This window comes from Cetorhinus maximus, chromosome 20 (assembly GCF_964194155.1).
Source record: "Cetorhinus maximus chromosome 20, sCetMax3.hap1.1, whole genome shotgun sequence".
NCBI lineage: Eukaryota > Metazoa > Chordata > Chondrichthyes > Lamniformes > Cetorhinidae > Cetorhinus > Cetorhinus maximus.
In genome coordinates, this window is record NC_135898.1 from 3,433,530 (window position 1) to 3,458,303 (window position 24,774).

General features: G+C 45.6%; 1 non-coding gene across 1 annotated transcript; it reads left to right on the forward strand.

Annotated features, from left to right (window-relative positions):
* The first annotated feature begins 483 nt into the window (after positions 1–483).
* Positions 484–589, forward strand: LOC144695110 (U6 spliceosomal RNA). Its single transcript, XR_013579873.1, has one exon. It is a non-coding gene; the product is annotated as a U6 spliceosomal RNA (small nuclear RNA).
* Positions 590–24,774: the final 24,185 nt, after the last annotated feature.

The following is a 24,774-nucleotide window of genomic DNA, read 5'->3' on the forward strand; positions in this document are numbered from 1 at the left end:
CCCAATTGGGCAGGCTGGAAAAGGCTCCTGTTACCATGGCTGCCGTATCCACTACCCAAACTGGGAGGCATTCTGTCCAAGGCCTTGTGATGGAATGACGTCAGAAGCATAATCCTTACTTAGCAGGCAGCAGTTTGATCTCAATATTCCAACCATTGCCCCTTTTCACCACGTGATCTCATAGATTTCATTCCTGCTGCACACCTGTCTGGAGCTATTATCCTTTATGATATTTTTTTGAACCCTTGAAGAATAACTTGAGTTGCAGTCCATCTTTTCTGGGATCTAAATCATACCCGATCACGAGGCACCCAGCCATCTTTAAACGTAATGGTGCCTTATTGACACAATTTCCCCTCTAGAAATCTCTCTACCCACTGCCATTGTAGAATGTCCTGAAATCTCAGGGCAACATACATGTTCAAACAGGTGAAGGCCATTCAGCCCCTCAAGCCTCTTCCACTAATTAACTAGATCATGGCTGATCTCTATCGGCAGCACATATACTAAAATTGGAACGATACAGAGAAGATTAGCATGGCCCCTGCGCAAGGATGACACGCAAATTCGTGAAGCGTTCCATATTCTCAAAAAAAAGTTACCCACTTTGGTTCCACATTCCTTAATCCCTTTACCTAACAAAAATCTATCAATCTCAGTTTTGAAATTTTCAGTTGATCCCCAGCCTCACCAGCTTACTGGGTTCCAGATTTCCACTAGCCTTTGTGTGAAGAAGTGCTTCCTGACATCAGCCCTGAACAACATAGCTCTAATTATAATGTTATGTTTGCTCTGGGTTCTCCCACCAGAGGAATGAGTTTCTCCCTCTCCCCGTCAATTACCTTAAACACCTGAATTAGATTACATAATTCAACCTGCTCTCGTAAATTAACCATTTCAGCCCCGGTATTCTGCTAAATCTGCACTGCACCCACTCCAAGACCAACATATGCTTCTTGAGGTGTAGTATCCACAATTGAATGAAGTATGCTAAATGGGATCTAATCAGAACTTCACATAACCATATTCGAACTTCCATCCTTGTGATTTCCAGGTCTCTTGGTATCTCTAACATTCCAACAGCCTTTTATACCCCCGCCCTTCTTTACTGCAGCCGCTGGCTCTCCAGAACCTGGTGCATTGATTGGCTGTGAACCCCAAGACCATGTCAGATAGCCACCCCAGCTCACAGCCAGGAGGGCTGGCTGGAGATGAGCCTCTGAGTAACGCTACACAAAGGAGGAAACTTAGTATTGTCCAAGTCTCCAGTGCTTAGCGTCGTATCATGTACCATGTTTATCCACCCACCTATTTCTTCATCTCACTAAGGCTGGGAAGGTTTCATATTGCACACTCCCAGTCTGGGTTGTGTGTGCGTTTGTATGTTATTTCCTCTAGTGTGTAAATGCAGTACAAGGACTGTGTGAGTGTGTGGATCCTTCTGTGAGGGTTAGTATGAGTGTGTGAGTCTTTGTGTGTCTGTATATGTATATGGGTGTGAGTATGAGAATGTATAGATGTCAATGTCTGTGAATCTGTGTGTCATTGTGTTTGTGTGTGCATGTGTGTGTGAGACTGTGTCAGTGTGTGTTTCTGTGTGAGCATATATGTATGTATGCAAGACTGTGTGCGCATTTGTGTAAATGTCTGTAGGTAAGTGTATCTGTCAGTGTGCATGTTTATGTATGTGTTTCAGTGTGTGTGTGTGTATGCATAGGAGAGTGTGTGTATGGGTATGTCAGTGACTGTGTGTGTAAAAGATAGAGGTCAGTGTACATGTGTGTGCCAGCGACTGTGTGTGTGACGTCAGTATGTATGTGTGTATGAGTGACTGTGTGTGTGAGGTCAGTGTGCATGTGTGTGTCAGCAATTGTGTGTGAGAGGTCAGTGTATGTATGTGTCAGCGACTCTGTGTGCACATGTTTGTATGTGAGAGAGAGGTTAGTGTGTGTATGTGTGTGTCGGTGACTGTGTGTGTGTGAGAGGTCATAATGCATGTGCGCGTCAGCAATTGTGTGTGTGAGGTCAGAGTATGTATGTGTCAGTGACTGTGTGCACATGTTTGTGTGTGAGAGAGAGGTTAGTATGTAGTGTGTGTCTGCGACTGTGTGTGTGTTTGTTTGAGAGAGAGGTCAGTGTGTATGTGTGTGTCAGTGACTGTGTGTGTGTGTGTGCATATTTGTGTGAGAAAGAGAGGTCAGTGTGCATGTGTGTGTCAGCGAATGTGTGTGTGTGTGTGAGAGAGAGGTCAGTGTGTATGTATCTGTCAGTGACTGTATGTGCATGCGTGTGTGTGAGAGAGAGGTCAGTGTTTATGTGTGTGTCAGTGACTGTTTGTGTGTCTGTGTGTGTGTGTCTGTGCGTGCGTGTGTGTGAGAGAGAGAGAGGTCAGTCTGTATGTGTGTCAGCGACTGTGTGTGTGTGAGAGAGGTCAGTGTGTATGTGAGCGTCAGCAACTGTGTGCGTGTGTGTGTGTGTGTTTGTGAGTGAGAGAGAGAGGTCAGTGTCTCTGTGTCAGTGACTGTCTGTCTGGCTGTGTGTGTATGTGTGTGTTTGTGAGAGAAGGGTCATTGTGTATGCGTGTGTCAACGACTGTGTGAGTGTGTGTGTGTGTGTGAGTGAGAGGTCAGTGTGCATGTGTGTGTCAGCGACTGTGTGTGTGTGAGAGGTCAGTGTCTATGTGTGTGTCCGCTCCTGTGTGTGTGCGTGTGAGAGAGAAGTCAGTGTCTATGTGTGTCAGCGACTGTGTGCGCGTGTGTGTGTGTGAGAGAGAGAGGTCAGTGTCTTTGTGTCAGCGAGTGTGTGTGTGTGTGTGTGTGTGTGTGTGTGTGTGCATGTGTATGAGAGAGGTCAGTCTGTACGTGTGTCAGCGACTGTGTGTGGGTGTGAAAGAGGGGTCAGTGTGTATGTGTGCGTCAGCAACAGTGTGTGTGTGTGAGAGAGGTCAGTATGTATGTGTGTCAGCGACAGTGTGTGTGTGTGTGTGAGAGAGAGAGGTCAGTGTCTTTGTGTCAGTGACTGTGTCTGTGTGTGTGTCTGAGTGTGTGTGTGTGAGAGAGAGGTGTCAGTCTGTATGTGTGTGTCAGCGGCTGTGTTTGTGTGAGAGAGAGGTCAGTCTGTATGTGTGTCAGCTACTGTGTGTGTGTGTGTGGGTGCGTGTGTGTGTGTGTGAGAGAGAGAGAGAGATGTCAGTGTATGTGTGTGTCAGCGGCTGTGTGTTTGCGTGAGAGAGGGGTCAGTGTGTATGTGTGTGTTTGTGAGAGAGGGGTCATTGTGTATGCGTGTGTCAGCGACCGTGTGTGTGAGAGGTCAGTGTGTATGTGTGTGTCAGCGCCTGTGTGTGTGCGTGCGTGCGTGTGTGTGTGAGAGAGAGGTCAGTGTCTATGTGTGTCAGCGACTGTGTGTGTGTCTGTGTGTGTTTGGGAGCAGTCAGTGTGTATGTGTGTGTCAGTGACTGTGTGTGTACGCGTGTGTGTGTGTGTGAGAGAGAGGTCAGAGTGTGTGTGTGTGTGAGTCAGTGACTCTGTGCGCCCAAGTGTGTGTGTTTGAGAGACAGGTCAGTGTGCAACACAAATTACTTTAGGAACAACTTCAGAGACCACCAAGATATAAAGTTGTGTATAAATGGATTTAAAGCGTGTCAGATTCCTGTCAGGAAGCAGTTGGAGAAGCTGGGGTACAGATGTTTGGGGGGTGGGGGGTGCGGGTGGTGGTATGAGCCTGACTGCCTCTGCCACCCCATGAAGGACCTGCCACACTGATCTTTTAGGACTATTTAGAATTTACCACTTTTCCCATTAAACCATCTAGCTTTTTAAATTGCTCTGATCCTAATGGGGGGCCTTACTTGAATTCCAGTTGCCGGACAATTTACTTTCAATGCTGAAGTGACAGGCTCAATGGATCGGGCAGTTGGTTTGGTGAGACGGGAAGGAATTGAAGATCTTGTGCAGCAATCTGAGCCAGCAGGCAGTTCTGTAAATTCCCAGCGCGACACCCAACCCCCCACCAATCCTTTTCATCTCACCTGTCCCTCAAGTCAGGAAGGGGGATCCCTCCTCTTCAAAGTGTGAGTCAACAGTCTGTGTGGTGACAGACAGCCAGAAAGAATGTATTTAGATAAAGGGAATCTCTTGGCCCAATCTGTTTGTATATTCTAGCTGTATAAACGCCATTTCCATGCAGGTATCCGCACGCTTGTCACTCAAACCTTGCGAGCTGCCACTTGCTAGGGTAATGGGAGGTCTAAACCGAGGAGGTCATAGGGCACCCTGGGACAAATTAGCAGAGCTCAGTCTCAGCAAATGACACGTGGGAGGTGCAGGGGAGCTGGGGATGGTGGAGCGGTGGGGGTGGGGGGGGAGGGGTACAGGATGGCCTGTCAAGCTTTCTTAACCCTTTAAGTGCCACGCGGCTGCAGGCTTCCAGCGTTCAGTGTAACCTGTGGCAAGGGATAGGGCTGCCAGGATTGCCCTGGAGGCTCCAGGAATTCAAGATCAATTTCCAGGACCTCGAGCAAAAATGCATCAGGGCATGAATGTGCTTTTCATTTTGGCTTAATTGTTATTGAAAGATTGTCGATTGGAATTGGCGGGGGTGGGTGGTGGTGGTGGGGGAGGAAAGGCTGTTTCAGAATGATTGCAAGTGGGAGACTGAATGATGAAACCACCAGGAATACATCCAACCTGAGATGGCAAAACTAGGCACTTTTTATATGCCAGTCCTTCATTCATTGACAGGAGCTGTTCCTTCAACCAAGCAAAATGCTGCAAAGCAGTGGTATTAATTGAAAATAAGAACCAATCCACACCTACTTCCCCAGAATTTTTTTAAAAATTACAAATAGATCTTGTAGAACTCAAAATCAGAAGGGTTTCTTTATGAATTGGAAACAGTCTTTGCGAAGTCGCTTGACCAGCAGCTCCAACATCATTCAAGAAGCAAGACAAAGCAAGCCGCTTTATTGGCACCCCATCCACCACCTTAAACATCCACTCCCTCCACCACCGATGCACAATGGAAACAGTGTGTACCATCTACAAGACGCACTGCAGCAACTCGCCATGCCTCCTTCGACAGCACCTTCCAAACCCCTGACCTCTAACCTAGGACAAGGACAGCAGCCACATGGGAACATCACCGCCTGGAAGTTTCCCTCCAAGTCACTCACCATCCTGACTTGGAAATATATCGGCCGTACCTTCACTGTCGCTGGGTCAAAATCCTGGAACTCCCTCCCTAACAGCACTGTGGATGTACCTACACCACATGGACTGCAGTGGCTCAAGAAGGCAGCTCACCACCACCTTCTCAAGGGCAACTAGGGGTGGGCAATAAATGCTGGACTTGCTGTATCCTGAGAATCAAATTGGGTTAAGTTCAAAGCAGAGGTAAAGAGCATATTTGGAAAGTAGTGACTGTCAAACAAATAGATAATAGTCGTGCTTGAACTCATTACCTTGTCTCAGTCGTACCACTTGCCTCTGACTAACAAGGTCAGGGGTTCAAACCACAATCCAGAGATTTCAGTTCAAATCTAGGCTGACACTCCATTGCACTATTGAAGAAGTGCTGCACTGTCTAAGGTGCAGTACTGAGGGAGTACAAGTTGTTGGAAGGACAGTACTGAGAGAGTGCTGCACTGTCAGAGGGTCAGTACTGAGGGAGTGCTGCACGATCAGGGGGTCAGTAGTGAAGGAGTGCTGCACTGTCAGAGGGTCAGTACGGAGGGCATGCTGCACTGTCAAAGAGTCAGTACCGAGGGAGTGCTGCACAGTCGGAGGGTCAGTACTGAGGGAGTGCTGCACTGTCAGAGAGTCAGTACTGAGAGAGTGTTGCACTGTCAAGGGGTCAGTATTGAGGGAGTGCTGCACAGTCGGAGAGTCAGTGGTGCATTATCTGTGGGATTGCCTTTCGCCACTGTTTGCTGAGGTGGGTATTAAAAATCCTCTGGCAACATTTGAGAAAGAGCAGGTAAGTCTTAGTATTATTCCTCCCACAACCGATAATACAAAGAAAAGAAAACTTGCTCTCTTTCCAAGTGCTCTTTCTCGGGTCTTGTTTGGAACAAAATGCCTGCCACATTCCACGCATCCATAATCAATCTCTCTTTGTCTGTTATCTTTCTGCCTATCCATAACATTTTGCTACTGATAATCTAGTTGTATCTTTCTCTCCACAGTGTAATTATCTAACTCTAATTATCTGTGATCTAACCCCCTTAGAAAAGCTCCTATATTTATAATCTACCGCTATCCATAATCTATCTTCCTTCATTTTTTTTCAGAAAGTTGAGTTTTGAAAGCAATCAAAATCTTCAAGATGTGCAGAGAACTGAAAGAGGACAGAGGACTTGAGAGAGAAAGAGAAAGGTTTCAGAGAGAGAGAGAGAGAGAAGGGAGTTGAAACAGAGGCGCGCACACAAAATTATTGACCTATTGATGTTGACAAACTAGCCTTTTCTCAAAGGCCCCAAGAATAGAGTCCTTCCTTCCATGTTCTCCGCTTACAGCCGGTTGCCTTAATCCCCTACTTTCAAAACAAATTTTTGACGTAATCTAATGCTCTTTATCTAAACCTGAGCTTTAATATCCAATAGTGTTTTGATTGCAGGTGACCATTTCACTTGAGGAATCACTCTGGATTGTGCTGGGCCGTTTAATGGCCTCTCACCTGTGGAGATACTTGGGCAATTGTAAATAAGATAAGGCATCGCTTTCAACAGTTGGACAACCTTCAGCAGGAAAAAGGCGGCATTGTCCACTTTCTGTGTGACCTCTGACCTCCAGGAGCCAGTGAGAACCTCTGAATTTGATACCTCACAGATGTAGAGCCCTCATCTAGCATGAAAGCCAAAGTATTTTCTTTTAAGTTTAGTCTGTCTGCCTTCAGGCTACTCTTCATTCCACAATGCTCTCCAGGCAAGCAGGCAGACTGCTCACCTGCTCCCAAGTTTCCGCTGATGCCATGTTTAACCTCAAAAGGAAGGGGGCTCTTATTAACAATGCCCCAAAGTGCTCTCCGGTGAATATGGATTGTTCTTGAAGTGAAGTCACTGTCTTGAGGAAAATGCTGCACTTTTTTGCACACAGCAATGTCTCACAAAACGGAAAGTGAATGGATGTCCATTCACTCCATCAATTTGGCCGTATTTCAGGGAGGAAAGTTGACCAGAATACTTGGCGAACTCCTGGCACTACTTCCAATAGTGCTGTGGGTTATTTGTGTGATCTGAACAGGTTTAAAGCTCCTTTCCAAAGACATCAATCCGACCGTGCAGCATTCCCTCAGTACTGCACTGGATTGTCAACTTGGAATACATTTTCCGATTTCAAACTGAACCTACAAACCCGCTCACATCTCAGCATCACCTTCTCAAGGGCAATCAGGGAAGAGGAATAAACATGGCCCTTGCAGCAATGCCTGTATCCTCAAAATGAACTAAAAAGGACATAAGGTACAGTCATGCAGAATAATAAGGAAAGACCTGGCATTTCTATAGCACCTTTCACAATCTCAAGGTCTTGCAGTCAGTGAATTGTTGTCACTGTTGAGCTGTAGAAAAAGCAGCAGGCAACTTATGCACAGCAAGATCCCACAAACAGCAATGACCAGATAATCTTTTTTTAGCAATGTTGTTTGCGGGATAAATATTGGCCAAGAACCTGGGAGAAGTGCCTTGCTCTTCTAATATTGGGCATGGAAACTTACCTGAGCGCGCAGACAGGGCTCAGTTTACATCTCATTAGGACGATGTCACCTCTGACAGTGCAGCACTCCTTGTGTGTCAGCTTGGATTGTGTGTTCAAGTCTCTTGAGTGGGGCCTGAGGTCACAACCTTTTGACTATTGCCACCTCCGATGTGCATGAGGTGGTTATTCTTAACGAACTGCTACAAGATTTGAATCTCTTCCTCTGTTGTCTCTCCACCCACCCACACTCTGTTACAATGTGTAGGGTTAGTGTAATTAAGAAGAGTGCATTTTGAGCCATTATTTCACCAGTGACCTATTTGGCTCCGAGCATGTTCCAAACATCCCCGATCCTAGTAGGAATCTGATTGGGGGAGAATGAAGCAAATTTGCCAGCTTCTCCATGGATTCCAGTCACTTTGGTATATACGCAGGTGAAAAAGTCGCTTCCCCGGAAGCTGTGCAGGTAAGCCACTTAGCTTTGATGGCAGTGAAAGGTCATTCTGGGGTCAGAAGGGAAGCAACCGTAACTAGATACTTCAATGGCTGAGCTTTTCAGGCCAGTGACTGAATTCCTCAGTCAGCCCTATTCAGGGCCTTGTGTGGCTGTGCGATGGCATTGTGGGAAAGGCTACATTCGAGGCAAAGGCAAGCTCTTCAGCATTGTTGGGAAATTGCTGTCCAAATTAAAGAGACTGGTATTTTTATAGCACCTTTTACAAACCACAGGACATCCCAAAGTATTTTTAATAGCCAACAAAATGCTCCCTTTCAGGTGTATTCACTTTTGTAATGTCAGAGAAAGCAGCCAATTTGTGCACAGCAAGATTCCACAAACAGCAATGTGATAATGACCATACCTGCTGTTTTAGAGATGTTGTTTGAGGGATAAATTGAGGACACTCAAGAGAACTCCCATGCTTATTTTCAAAAGAGTGCTATGGTATATTTGATATCCATCTGGGAGGGTAGACCGGGCATCGGTTTAAAATCCCATCCAAAACATGGCACCTCTGACAGTGCAGGGTTCCCTCAGTATTAGAACTGGGTGTTTCTGTTAGATGCTCAAGTCTCTGGATTGCATCTTCAACCTGCTCCCTTCTGGCTCGCTGATGAGAGAATGCTACCCACGCCTACACTTATGCTGTGCAGAAGTGTCAGCCATGGCTCAATGCATAGCGTTCTTGACTCTGAGACAAAGGTCATGGGTTCATTTTTGAGTGATTTAAGTGTAAACTCTATGCTGACATTCCATTTGGAGAAACAAGGGAGTGCTACACTGTTGGAGGTGCTGTCTTTCAGATGCAATGTTAAAATGAGGCCCCATCTGTTCTTCTAAGGTGGGTGTAAAATGTCCCATAATGCTATTGGAAGAGGAGCAAGGGAGTACTCCACAGTGTCCTGCTCAACATTTATCCCTCACACAACAACACTGAGCCAAACATTGAATCAGTCAGCCCTGCTAGAATCTACTCTGACACTGATTTCTGCAGATATGAGACATCCTTCGAGGCCTGGTCTGTTAGGATATCTTCTTCAATGTATCTCCAGAAGTGATCAGCAGGGACCTTCAAAAAAGAAATTGTTCATAGGCTGTGAAAACCATCTCTAGTTGTTGGGCAGTTATAACTGAGTGACAGGTTAGTTCACAGCTGAAGATGTTTGTTGAATCTCGCCGAGGTCCCTTTCCTTTAGACGTGCTTGTGAGTGAGTGAAATGGGCTAATTTGAATTCAGTTTTATAAGTTTACTCCAATGGCATTTAAACTCAGTAATCTCTGGGTTACTGGTCTCGTCACATAACTACTAACCTACTGTACCCACAAAGCTTAGCTTGTTTTGTGTTGTTCTTGAGTCATGGTGGATGCCATGGGAAGACCTTAGTTATTGCCCAGTCCCCATGTCTCCCCAAGAGTATTGCATCTGCAGGTCACTTCACTCCAAGGTGTCAGGTTGCCATCCCTGAACGATTATGACCATCTGATTTTCTGCCTTTCTTTCTATGTTTCCCTTTCCACTGTCTGCCTTCAGTTGCATTAGCCTCAGGTCCTCGTGGTCTCTCTGGATCCCTTCTCCTCAATACCTCTCTGACTGCACCTTCACTCCCTTCCTCTTCCCTTTGACGGCTCAGTTTCTGAGTTTCAAACACAGTTTATTAAAGGGCTCCTTACAGTGATTGATATGACAAATTAGCCTTTCCAGAACCCTTCAGGGTGCACTGACTGTGCAAAAAGAACTGTCTTTTAATGAGGTGAATACTTGTCAAAGCTCCTGAGTTGAATGCTTGCTCTCTCCTATCTGTCCAGATAAGCGGACAGTACAAGCAATGTCCATTTGCCTAGAGCGTGTGGCTCCTTGCTCTAACCCCCTACAGATGCAGCTGTTCCGAAACAAATAGACGCATACAGCAAGCCTGCAACCTCGATCCCTCCTACACATACACCGTCCCCCCCCACACAACACAAGGCAATGTTATCAAACTGTTATCCTGCAAGCTGTTTGCTGCACGTGTGTGTAAATTTCTGAAGCTGAAGAGCATGTTTGTTAAGCTCCTTAAGAAGACCTGTGTTCAGTTGATCCAATCTAGGGTATTTCATTATGATCATTTTAACAAGCACACTAATTACAATGTGAATATGTCACTGGACGACAAAGAATTACATAGAATTTACAGCACAGAAACAGGGCATTCGGCCCAGCTGCTTTGTGCTGGTGTTTATGCTTCTCCCAGCCTCCACCCATCCTTCATCTAATCCTATCACCATATCATAGACTCGTAGACGTTTACAGCACAGAAGGAGGCCATTCAGCCCACCGTGTCTGCGCTGGTCAACAAAGATCTAACAACACTAATCCCATTTTTCAGCACTTGGCCCATAGCCCTGGAGGCTATGGCAACGCAAGTGAATATCTAAATACTTTTAAATGTTACGAGGGTTTCTGACTCTACCACCCTTTCAGGCAGTGAGTTCCAAACTCCCACCACCCTTTGGGTGAAAAAATTCTCCTCTTAGCCTTAAATCTATGCCCCCTGGTTATTGACCCCTCTACTAATGGAAAAAGCGCTTTCCTACCAACCCTATCTATGCCCCTCATAATCTTATACACCTCTATCAGGTCCCCTCTCAACCTTCGCTGCTCCAAGGAAAACAACTCCAACCTATCCAATCTTTCCTCATAGCTCAGACCCTCCAGCCCAGGCAGCATCCTGGTAAACCTCCTCTGCACCCTCTCCACTGCAATCACATCCTTCCTATAAAGTGGTGACCAGAACTGCACGCAGTACTCCAGTTGTGGCCTAACCAGTGTTTTATACAGATCCAGCATAACCTCCCTGCTCTTGTATTCTATGCCTCGGCTAATACAGGCAAATATCCCACTTGCCTTCTTAACCACCTTATCTACCTGCTCTGCTACCCTCAGGGATCTGTGGATATGCACACCAAGGTCCCTCTGTTCTTCAGTACTTTCCAGGGTCCTACCATTCATAGTGTAATCCTTTGCCTTATTAGCCCTCCCCAAGTGCATTACCTCACACTTTTCCGGGTTGAATTCTATTTGCCCACCAGACCAGTCCACTGATATCCTCCTGCAGTTTACGGCTATCCTCCTCACTATTTACTGCCCTATCAATTTTCGTGTCATCCGCAAACTTCTTGATCATACCCCCTACGTTTAAATCCAAATCATTTATGTACACCACAAACAGCAAGGGCCCCAGCACCGAGCCCTGCGGAACCCCACTGGAAACAGACTTCCAGTCACAGAAACATCCCTCTATCATCGCCCTCTGCTTCCTGCCTCTCAGCCAGTTTTGGATCCAATGTGCCACTTTGCCTTGGATCCCATGAGCCCTTGCTTTCTTGACCAGTCTGCCATGAGGGACCTTATCAAAAGCCTTGCTAAAATCCACGTAGACCACATCAAATGCATTATCCTCATCAACACTCCTCGTTACCTCTTCAAAAAATTCAATCAAATTTGTCAAATACGACCTTCCCTTGACAAATCGATGCTGACTATCCCTGATTGATCTGTGTCTCTCCAAGTGCAGATATATTTTGTCTCTTAGAATTCTTTCTAGTAACTTCCCCACCACTGAGGTTAGACTGGCCTGTAATTTCCTGGCCTATCCCTTCCTCCCTTTTTTAATAATGGGACAACATTAGCAGTCCTCCAATCCTCTGGCACTTCTCCTGTGGCCAGAGAGGATTTGAAAATTACTGCCAGGGCCCCGATATCTCTTCCCCTGCCTCCCTCAATAGCCTGGGATACATCTCATCCTGGCCTGCAGATTTATTCACTTTTAAGGCCGCTAAACCCGCTAGTACCTCCTCTCTCTCTATGTTAATTTCCTCTAATATTTCACAGTCCTCCACCCTGATGTCTATACCTGCATTGTCCTTTTCCATTGTGAAGACCGACGCAAAATATTCATTGAGGACTGTATCCACGTCTTCCGGGTCCACACACACATTACCTCTATGGTCCCTAATTGGCCCTATTCTTTCCCTAGTTATTCACTTGCTCTTTATCTGTTCAAAAAACCCCTTTGGGTTCTCCTTTATTCTGCCCACCAATGCTTTCTCATGCACTCTCTTAGCTTTCCTAATTTCCTTTTTAAGTTCCCCTCTGCACTTTTTATACTCCTCTAGGTACTCTGCATTATTGAGCCCTCGGTATCTGCCATAAGCTTCTCTTTTTTTCCTTAATCCTAACCTTTCTGTCCCTTGACATCCAGGGTTCTCCGGACTTGGCCACCCCCCTTTGTCTTTACAGGAACATTTTTGCCCTGTACTGTTGCTATTTCCTCCTTGAATGCATCCCACTGCTCTGACACAGTTTTATCTGCAAGTAGCTGCTCCCAGGCCACTTGGGACAAATCATATCTTAGTAAAATTCACCTTTCCCCAGTTTAGAACTTTTATTCCCGGCCCAACCATATCCTTTTCCATAATTATCCTAAATCTAACTGAGTTATGGTCACTATCTCCAAAATGCTCCCCTACTGGTGCGCCTTCCACCTGCCCGGGCTCATTTCCGAATATTAGGTCCAGAGCTGCCCCCTCTGTTATTGGGCTTTCTATGTACTGGCTAAAAAGTTCTCCTGGATGCAACTTAAACATTTTGCTCCTTCTCTACCTTGCACACTGAAACTATCCCAGTTAATATTTGGGTAGTTAAAATCCCCTACCATTACTGCCTTATTATTCTTACACTTCTCTGAAATTTGATTACATATTTGATCCTCTATCTCTCTCTGACTGTTTGGGGGCCTAGAGGACACACCGAACAGTGTGTTTTCCCCTTTTGTGTTTTTTACTTCTACTCGTATGGCCTCATTTGATGATCCTTCCAAGATATCATCCCTCCTCACTGCTATAATTGATTCCTTGATCAATATTGAGACCCCCCCTTCCTCTTCTATCCCCCTCTCTATGTCGTCTGAATCCCCAATAACCAGGAATGTTGAGTTGCCAATCCTACCCTTTTAGCCAAGTCTCGGTTATGGCTGTGATATCACACTCCCACATGCCTATCTGTCCCCTCAGCTCATCTATCTTATTCCTCAGGCTCCTTACATTAATATATATTCCATTTAGCTTTGCTGAACTCTCTTCTTTCTTATCTAGCCTATGTTTCCTCTGTCTTCCAGACTCAATTACTAGCGTTTTAACTTCTAATTCCATCTCAGCTTCTCTTCCCTCTGAACTACTTTTCAGGATCCCATCCCCCTGCTAATTTAGTTTAAATCCGCCCCAACAGCATTAGCAAACCTCCCCGCGAGGATGTTGGTCCTGTTCCTGTTCAGATGTAACCCGTCCAACTTGTACAGATCCCACCTCCCCCAGAAACAGTCCCAATGCCCCAGGAATCTAAGGCCCTCCCTCCTGCACCATCTCTCCAGCCATGCATTCATCTGCTCTATCCTTCTGTTCCTATACTCACTACTGCGTGGCACCAGGAGTAATCTGGAGATTATTACTTTTGAAGTCCTGCTTTTCAATTTCCTACCTAACTTCCTAAAGTCTGTTTGCAGGGCCTCATTTCTCTTTCTTCCTATGTCATTGGTCCCAACACGGACCACGACCTCTGGCTGTTCACCCTCCCCCTTCAGAATGCCCTGCAGCCGTTCCGTGACATCCTTGACCCTGGCACCCGGGAGGCAACATACCAACCTGAAGTCACGTCTACAGCTGCAGAGCCACCTGTCTACTCCCCTCACTTCGTGCCCCCCACCACATCCACCACCTCACCTCCACCCCCCCCCACCCCCCCCCCCCACATCCACCACCTCACCTCCACCCCCCCCCCCCCCCCCCCCCCCCCCACCCCCCCGGAGCAGCTGGACCACCCACAGTGCCATGGCCTTGGCTCTGGTTGGCCTTGGCTCTGGCTGGCCTCCACAGATGAACCGTCACTCTTACTGTTTTCCAAGGCCGAAAAATGGTTTGCGAGTGAGATGCACTCAGGGGATTCCCTCACTACCTGCCTGGTCCCCTTCTTCTCTCTGGCAGTCACCCATTCCCTCTCTGCTTGCACTTCCTTAAGCTGCAGGGTGACCACGTCCTGAAGCATGATATCCTCAAACTTCTCAGCTTCACGAATGCATCGTAGTGCCCCAGCTTCCGCTCAAACTCCAAAACCTGGAGCTCGTGTTGCTCCAGCTGGAGGCACATTATGCACACATGGTCATCCAGACAGCCAGTGTGTCTAGGATTTCCCACATAGTGCAGGATTTGCAAATCACAGGACCGAGCTCCCCAGACATACCTTAACTAAATAGAATATGGACCCTTGCTTTTATTTTACCCTTATTCCTACTTGAGTATAGACTAGATGCTAGATCCTCTAGATAGACTAGATCCCCTGGGTGCTGCTGACTGCCTGTCCCAGTGTCCTCCTCTCACACTCTCCTCTAGGTGCTGCTGACTGCCTGTCCCAGAGTCCTCCTCTCACATGTTCCTCTAGGTGCTGCTGACTGCCTGTCCCAGGGTCCTCCTCTCGCACTCTCCACATATCTTCTAATTCTTTCTCCCTCAAGTGTTTATCTAGTTTCCCCTTAAATGTATCTGTGCTATTTGCCTCAGCCACACCTTGTGACAGTGAGTACCACCTGCTCATCACCCTCTGGGTAAAATACTAGTAATTCAGGGAGATAAAGTTCAAATCCTACCAGGGCAGTTTGAGAATTTAGTTAGAGAAGAATCTGAAAATAAATTAAAAAGCTGTTGTTAGTGAGAGTGTCACTATGGATAGTTGTAAAAACCTATCTGCTTCACTAATGTCGTTTGAGGAAGGTAGCCTACTGTCTAGACCCAGTCTGGGCCAATATGTGATGTCAGTCCCACAGCAACCTAAATGGCCTCAAAAGTGACCCTGTGAGTCACTCAACTGTATTAACCTGCAATCAGCGGTTCAAGAAGGTGGCCCGCCACCACCTTCTCAAGGCAACAAACGGTGGGCAAATCAATGCCAGTTTTGCCAATGACACCCATCTTCTGAGAATGAACATGAAAAATAGGAACCTCCTTATTCTGTTTTACATTGATCAGAATTCCAGTCGCGGTGCATTTAAACTGATTGAAAATGAAACCAGGGGCAGAGTTTTTAGGTTGGCGTTCGGGCGTGCACCTGACCTGATCAGCCACGAAATTGCGCGGGATGCCGTTGGGCGAGCGTCCTGACGTCATTCTGCGCTCGGGCGATATTTCGGTTGGCGGGGGTGTGCCTGCCGAGGAGTACTCAAGGGAATTAAAGTTGTAATTGTTTCCGATTTTTTTGTGGCCCATCCAACCTTACGGTTGGCGGACGGGTGAATCAGCCAGGCGGCCTTTGCATTTTTTAACAAACCTCATCCAAGGGCAGGATGGGGTTTCTGCTATTAAATAAAAAAATAAAAATATATGGACACAATTTTCATCATGTATATGTTCAGGTGACTGATTGTGATGTGTGGACATTTCTTTCCGGATTTAAGACAAATTATTTATTGGTTTTAAAGTCTTCGGCTCCCTGAGGCAGCTCTCTGCCTTCAGGGAGCTTTCACTCAGCGCTCGCCTGCGCCCACACTTACGTCAGCGCCCTCCCTCCTCGTCCCCCACCCCAGCAGCACTGAGCATTTCAGCGTTAATTGGCCAGCCAGTGTGAAATCGAATTGGCGTGCGCTAATTAACAGATCGCGGTCAGCGGTCTATTTCCCCGGCTGCTCCTGGACTGCCGGTCACACCCGCACGCCAACCTAAAAACCCTGCCCAGGTTCTGTTATAGACCTGGGGTTCTTTTCATTGTGATTTTTCAGCTATGACTTACAATGTCAGCCCCAGCTCAGTAGCTTGCACTCTCGCTTCTTGAGTTAAAAGGTCATGTATGCAAGTCCCACTCCAGAGATTTGAGCACAAAACCCAAGTTGATACTTCCAGCACAATACTGTCACAGTGCTGCACTGTCAGAGGTGCTGTCTTTTGGATGAAACATTAAACTGAGGCCCCTCTTAGGTGAGGGCAAAAGACCTCACAGAACTATTTCCAAGAAGTGCAGGAGAGTTCTCATAGGTTCTGGGGGCTAGTACTTAACCCTCCACCAATATCACTGAAAAACAGATTGTCTGTCTTTATTGTAGTGCTGTTTGTGGGGATCTTGCTGTGCACTAATTGACTACCATGCTTACAACATTACATTACACTTCAACAATACTTCATTTGCTGTAAAGTGCTTTGGTACACCCCGAGGTTGTGAAAGGTGCTGTAGAAATGCAAGTTATTTCTTTCAGTTGGGCCCAGTGTGCCCCACTGCCCTGGAGTCGATGCTCCGCTCAGGGACTGCTGCCCGGCTCACTGTGGTGAGCTTCGATGGGATGACTTCTCAAGTTTTGCTGATAGAGTGGGGGTGGTGATGGATTGTCTCGCGACCCGCAGCACGGCAGCTCATCCTGCCCACGCTCTCGGCCCGCAGCCAGCCTCAACCAGAATGCCTCCTTTGTCAAAAGAAAAACATTTGTATCCTGGCTGCAAGGAGGGAATGTGTTGCTCCCAGCCTGTCTGATAAGCCGAGTGCTGCCTGCTAATTTACTCTTATCAGCAAATGGGTTATTGTAACTCACCACCTCCAACACTTTGAATCCATGAGACCCTCAGTGAAACAGATTGTATTAACTTATTGGCTGATCACCCATGCCATTGCACACGACCAGGGGAGGGGAGCAGGAGCTGGGGTTGGTGGGGCGGTGGTGGTGGTCACAGGGTAATGGGTCAGTGGTTAAAGGATTTACACTGGGGATGGCACATTGGGTAAATACAAGATTTCATGTAACAAATTTAGGAGAGAGCAGAAAAAGAATTCTTTGTAGAGAGTTGTGCGTCTGTGGATTCATTCCTAGAGTGAGTGATTGAAGCAGAGACCAGGACAATATTTAAGAACAGGTTAGATAGGCAGCTGAAGGATATGTGAACTGGGTTGGTATCTGGGATTAAGATGCTGCTCATTTGGGGGATAAACAGGAACAGGGACTGGATGGATTAAATAGCCTGTTTTGGTGTGATCGCTGTGATCCAGGATGGAGTGGGAGAAAGTGTGAATGGTACAGAACATCAATATACTGGCAGGGGTTGTCAGAGTGGTCGGGGGATCTCTGAACTAGGGGGAAGAGCATGCCATTATGACTTGGGGGTAACAAGGAGAGAGTCTGTGATTTGGAAAAAGTTGGAGCATAACTGTGTCATTGTAAAGGTGTTAGAGTGGACGTTGAGATTACATTCGGAGAAATAATTGTTGGCTCTGTTGCTCTTATAGGTCTTTGAAATGCAAGTTCTTCCATTAATTCTTAAAGCTATAGATGATGGTGGCATAGTGATAATATCACGGGATGAGTAATCCAGAAGCTCATACTAATGCTCTGGGGACATGGGTTCAAATCCCATCACAGCAGCTGGTGGAATTTAAATTCAGTCTGGAATATAAAGCTAGTCTCAGCAATAATGACCATGAAACTATGATTGATTATCATCAAGAGCCATCTTTCCAGAAGGTATTTGATAAAGTGCCACATCAAAGGTTATTGCAGAAAATAAAAGCTCATGATGTAGGCAGTAATGCATTGGCATGGAAGATTGGCTAGCTAACAGGAAGCAGAGAGTTGGCATAAATGGGTCTTTTTCTGGTTGGCAGGATGTGACGAGTGGTGTGACACAGGGATCAGTGCTGGGGCCTCAACTTTTTACAATTTATATAAATGACTTGGATGAAGGGACCGAAGGAATGGTTGCTAAATTTGCTGATGATACAAAGGTAGGTAGGAAAGTAAATTGTGAAGAGGACATAGATCGGTTAAGTGAGTGGGCAAAGATCTGGCAAATGGAGTACGATGTGGGCAAATGTGAAATCATTCATTTTGACAGGAAGAATAAAAATGCTTATTATCTAAATGGTGAGAGATTGCAAAGCTCTGAGATTCAGAGGGATCTTGGTGTCCTAGTGCATGAAACACAAAAGGTTAGTATGCAGGTACAGTAGGTAATTAGGAAAGCTAATAGAATGTTATCATTTATTGTGAGGGGAATTGATTACAAAAGTAGTGAGGTTATGCTTCAGTTGTACAGGGCATTGGTGAGACTACATCTGGGATGCTGTGTACAGTACTGGTCTCCTTTGTTAAAGAAAGATGTAAATGCGTTAGAAGCAGTTCAGAGATGGTTTACTAGACATACTAAGAATGGGTGGGTTGTCTTATGAGGAAAGGCTGGACAGGTTAGGCTTTTATTCACTGGAATTTAGAAGATTAAGAGGTGTCTTAATTGAAACCTTTAAGATCCTGAGTGTTCTTGACAGGCTGGATGGGGAGAGGATGTTTCCTCTTGTGGGAGAATCTACAACTAGGGGGTCACTGTTTAAAAATAAAGGGTCACTCATTTAAGACAGAGATGGGGAGAATTTTTTTCTCTCAGAGGGTTGAGAGTCTTTGGAACTCTCTTCCTCAAAGGTTGGAAGCAGAGTCTTTGAATATTTTTTAAGACAGAGCTGGATAGATTCTTGATAAGCAAGGGAGTGATCCAGGGTAGACAGGAATGTGGGGTTGAGGTTACATTCAGATCAGCCATAATGTTATTGAATGGCGGAGCAGGCTCAAGGGGCCGAGTGGCCTACTCCTGCTCCTAATTCGTATGTATCTGGTTCACTGATGTCCTTTAGGAAAGGAAATCTGACACCCTTACCTGGTCTGGCTTACATGTTACTCTAGACCCACAGCAATGTGGTTGTCTTCTGAAGTGCTCCATTCAAGGGCAATTAGGGATGGGCAACAAATGCAAGCTTTGCCAGCGCTGTCCACATCCCATCAAAGAATGAAGAAAGAAAAGATGAGCCACTGTCCAGGTGTTTTACACATGAAAACCAGAGACCATCAGAGATGAAGGCAGCTTCTTGCCATCACTCTCTCAAGACTAAGGGGTTTACCTATACCCCTGGAGTCTCCAGGAATTGAAGATTAATCTCCTGGACTGCGCAGTGAGAAATATTAACATATTAAAAAGTGTTTTTTTCATTTTCTTCTGTTTATTATTTTTAAGAATAGTAGAGTGGATGGAGAAGTGCAGTTTGATTGACGGTCAGGAATCAACCAAAGAGGAGTCTACTCCCTTTCTAATTGGAGGGTACATCACAAGGATAGATGTGCTGGGCAACCAATGGGAACTGGAAGCAGGGCGTCAATGTGATGAAAGCTCCTTTCAGAGCTGTCCAGGACCCAACCTACATGGAGCAGTGAAGTGAAAGGTCTGGGTCTCAGAACTGTTTGACATGGTTGCATAGAAACAGCTGCAGGTTGAGGGATGAGGCCAAGGTGTGCATACTCCACTCTGCACAGCATACCTTAGGTCAGAAACCCCCCTCATATCTGGTACAAGGCAGAAGCCACTCAGGCAATATGTGTTTTGAGACAATTAAGACTCGTTAGGAGTCAGTGACAAGTGACAGGTCTGCACTAGACTGACAGGAGGGATGCATGAAGTGCAGAGTGATGGTCAATGACAGATTGTTCCCTCATCTTGTCCAAATTAGCAGTTGATGAAACTAATTGTGTCTGGAGGTTTCAATTGACAGTCATCCTCAAACTCTCCCTATTGCTAGTCATATACCTCCCCTTGGTTGGCATTGGCTCAATCCCAGAATGAAAGAAAAAACTTGCAGTTCTTCAGTGCCTTTCATGTCCTCAGGACATACAAATACATCTTACGGCCAATGAAATATTTTTAAGTGTGGTCACTGTTGCAATGCAGAAAATGCAGCAGCCATTTCACACACATCAAGCTCCCACAATCAGCAGTGTGACAATGACAATATAATCCGGTTTTGGTGATGTTGGCTGCGGGTCAAATATTGGCCCGGGGCCCAGGGGAGAACACTGCTGCTCTTCAAAATAGTGCCATAGGATATTTTAGGACCAGTTGAGATGAAGACGGGGACCTTAATTTAATTTCTCATTCCTCCGACAGTACTATTCCAACACAGAGATAAAAACAGAAAACTACTGCGGGTGCTGGAAATCCAAAACAAAAACAGAATTACCTGGAAAAACTCAGCAGGTCTGGCAGCATCGGCGGAGAAGAAAAGAGTTGACGTTTCGAGTCCTCATGACCCTTCAGCAGAACGGACATACACTCCAACACACTCCTGACTAGTCTCTCATGTTCTACCCTCAAACTTGAGGTCATCCAAAAACTCTGCCATCTGTGTCTCAACTTGCAGCAAGCCTGGTCATCCCTGTGCTCGCTGACCTACATTGGCTCCCAGTCAAGCAATGCCTTGATTATAAAAATGTAATTCTTGTTTTCAAATTCCTCCTTGGCCTTGCCTCTCCTGCTCTCTGTCATCTCCTGCAACACCAAAATCAGAGATATCTGTGCTCTTCAAATTTTGGCCTTTTGTGCATCCCCAATTTTAATTGCTCCACCTTTGGTGGCCGTGCCTTCAATGGCCTCAGCCCATAGCTCTGGAATTCTTTCCCTGCACCGCTCCACCTCACTTATCTTAAAGACACTCCTTAAAACCTACCTCTTTGACCAAGCTTTTGATTATCTGACCTAATATCTCCTAATGTGGCTCGGTGTCATACTTCAATAACACTGCTGTGAAACACCTTGGGGCATTTCATTTATGTTCATGATGCCATACAAGAAGTTGTTGTCATTGGCTGGGGCAGGAGACAGAAAAAAGGAAGAGGCAAGGATTTTAAAACCAGGACGAGAATTTTAAAATGCAGGTGTTGTGGGACTGGGAGGATAGTAGATGATGGGCAAAACAGGATTTGGTCTGAGTTGGGAACTGGCCAGCAGAGTTTCAGATGATTTGAAGTTTATGGAGACTGACTCAAGAGAGCATTGAAATAATTGAATCGGAAAACTGAACAGACTAATGTTCAACTTCATGATGAATCTGCAGAATCACAAGTCACCTGGTGGAGGGCTGGAATCATTGTAAAAAAAAACTCAAATTCAAAGCATTATTAATTCATTAATAAATAGTATTCCTTTGGAAGGCCCACAAGGTTAAACTGACTCTTGAATAATTATTTCCTCAAAGCACTGAGAATTCATTTATTTGATCATTTTTAGCTCACATAAGCTCCAGTTTAAAACCCACACCCCCCCTGATGGTGCAAATATTGGTCAGAATAAATGGTCTTTGTAAAGTGGAAATCCAAATAGGCACCTTCTCCTGGGAAACTGGTTGCGACTCAGTCCGTGTTCAAAGTCTGGATCTGTTAGATGTCCAATAAACAAAACACTAGCCGTTGACCCTTGAGGGGCTAAAAGACTGAATGCAACCACTGGTTAGCTATGAGCTTGTGTCTGAAAGAGAACTGCAGAAAGTGACAAAGGGCAATTGGAAACAATTATCTCCCTATTGCGAGTGATTGAGGAGGTAACAATGGGTAACAGGTACTTAGGTTGAGTGTGGTGCTGGGACCGATGTGACTGCTGGGCTTTTGGAAGGCTGGGGGAGGGGAGAGTGAGGAGAGATTCCCCCCCCAGGCAAGTCAACCTAACACAGAAGCTTTTCTATTCTTGTATTCAGACAACAAACTTAACACAACAACCATTAACCCATTAGTAACCATTATTGGTTAGACAATTATGAGCCTGTTTTCTCAGTCTATCGCCTTATTCACGGTCGTTGTGTTTGGACTTGGGTCCAGCTAGTTCACGACACCACTTTCCCTCAAGTGCAGGTTGAGGAGTATCCTGCTGTACATCTAGGACTTTAGAATCTAATTAAGGAACACAGAAAAAAAGGACAGAAAAAGACTAACAGACCTATCTGAACCTTATTCATTAGTCAGTGCAGGCCGGCACACTTCTTGCGACCAATTACAAAATAATTCTAGGGAATTCCTCCCAACTCCTCAGGCAAGGATTGTGCAGTTCCCAATTCCCGGAGATTCAGCTGTTAAAACCAAATAGAGCTATGTTGCCTGGGCTTCATATCTTTCCTTCTGGGTTCATCTCTTGAATTTTGTGGGTAGAAGTTTGGGAAAAAGGCTGCCTGTTTGTAGTGCTAATCTAAAAGCAAAACACTGTATATATGCTGGAGATCTGAAATAAAAGCAGGGAATGTGGAAAAACCCAGCAGGTCTGGCAGTATCTGTGGAGAGAGAGAGAGAGAGAAAGAGAAAGAGAGTTAACGTTTTGAGTCCAACATGACACTTCTTTGGAACATTCTTGTGTTCTGAAGAATCCTATTGGACTTGAAAAGTTTTTCACTCTTTCACTCTCCACAGATGCTGCCAGACCTGCTCAGTTTTTCTAGCACTTCATTTTTAATTCCATCTGGAGTACAGTTGCATCATTGGCAGAGAAACCCTCAATTACTGCTCCAAGATCTGTCAGTATCAACCAAGGCAAACTATTTTTATTCCCTGCTCTCTGAAAACTATGATTTTCTAAAGTTCATTTGGATGCTTTCTAACTTGCTCAGCCCCAGAGACGTTTATACCTATCTTCTTTCACTTCTGCCGTTTGAGGACTCTTCCCTTTTTATGACTCTGATCTACTCTTCATGATGGTGTGCAGAATGTCATACAATCCTCCCAAATGTAGCCAGACCAAAGTCTTATGCAAATTCAACATCACTCCCTTGCTTTTGTGTTCTACAATCCTGAGTTTAAAAATAAAAAGGGTTTGCTTCTTCAGCTGTTATCCATCTCAGTTGCAAAGAGAAAAGGAAAGTCAGAAAGAGGGGGAGGTATAGAAAGGGAGAGAGAGCACTAGAGAAAGGGATAGGTAGAGAGAAAGAGATGAAGCGGATTGAGAACAAGAGATAGAGCAATAGAGACAGTGAGTGAGGCGGAGAGCGAGAGGAACAGAAAGATAAAGAAAAAAAGAGAAAAAGAGAGAGAGAGAAAGAAATTCACCAGTGTATTGGATCATGTTCGACAGGGTTTATTTTGTTTCATATTTGCATCCTGTTGAACTTTCCCTGATCTTGGCTCAGATGTTAAGGGGTGAAACTGTAAAGCCATAACTGTATGAGATGGTATGTCCCAGAGCCCAGACTGTTTCAATTCCCATCAGTTATTTCAGCTAAACTCATTAAGGGACCATGTTACTTGAATATTGATTAATGAGTCATAGTCAGCCATTACTGCAGGCCTCTTGAATTCTCTGATAAAAGCTACCCATTTCTGAAGGTCTAAATTAATCACCATCATAGCACCCTAATTTGGTTGTTAAACATCACATCATGTTTGTTTATCTTGAATTGGAGTATTGTGTGCAGTTTTGGTCTCATTTAAGCAACAATATACTTGGCATAGAGGGAGTGCAGCAAAGGTTCACCAGACTGATTCCTGGGATGGCAGGATTGTCGTATGAGGAGAGATTTGGCCCTCTAGGCCTGTATTCACTGGAGTTTAGAAGAATAAGAGAGGATCTCATTGAAATGTATAAAATTCTGACAGGGCTGGACAGACTGAATGCAGGGATGATATTTCCTCTGTCCAGGGTGGTGGGTGCTGGGGCTCCCGAACAAGGGGTCGCAATCTCAGGATACTTGGTAGACTATTTAGGACTGAGATGAGGAGAAACTTCCTTCAGTCAGAGGGTGGTGAACCTGTGGAATTCTCTACCACAGGTGGCTTTGGAGGCCAAGTCATTGAATATATTTGAGGAGGAAATAGATTTCTGGACTCTAAAGGCGTCAGGGGTATGGGGAGAGAGCAGGACTATGGCATTGAGATAGAGGTTCAACCATAATCATATTGATGGCGGAGCAGGCTCGAAAGTTCAAATGACCTATTTCTGCTCCTATTTTGTTTCTGTTTCTAGCCCTAGAACCTTCCCCATCTCTAACCTCCTCCAGCCCCTACAACCCTCCTTATCCCTGTAACCTTCTCCAGCCCCTACAATCATCCTCATCATCTCTGTAACTATCTCCAGTCCCTACAATCCTCCCCATCTCTGTAACCTTCTCCAGTCCCGACAACCCGGTTTGGGTTCCACCGGGGTCACTCAGCTCTTGGCCTCATTATAGCCCTGCTTCAAACATAGACAAAAAAGCTTAGCTTCCGAGGGGAGAGTGACTGCCCTTGACATCAAGGCCGCATTTGACCAAGCGTGGTGTCAAGGACCCCTAGCAAAACTGGAGCCAATGGAAATTGGGGAAAACTCCCCACTGGTTGGAGTCATACCTAGCACAAAGAAAGATGGTTGTGGGAGGTCAATCATCTCAGTTTCAGGACATCACTGCAGGAGTTCCTCAGGGTAGTGTCCTAGGCCCAACCACCTTCAGCTGCTTCATCAATGACCTTCCTTCCATCATGTCAGAAGTGGGGGTGTTCGCTGATGATTGCACAATGTTCACCATTCACGACTCCTCAGATACTGAAGCAGTCCATGTCCAAATGCAACAAGACCTGGACAATATCCAGGCTTGGGCTGACAAGTGGCAACTAACATTCGTACCGCACAAGTGCCAGGCAATGACCATCTCCAACGAGAGAATATAACCATTGCCCCTTGATGTTCAATGGCATTACCATCACTGAAGTCCCTATCAACATCCTGGGGGTTACCATTGACCAGAAACTAAAC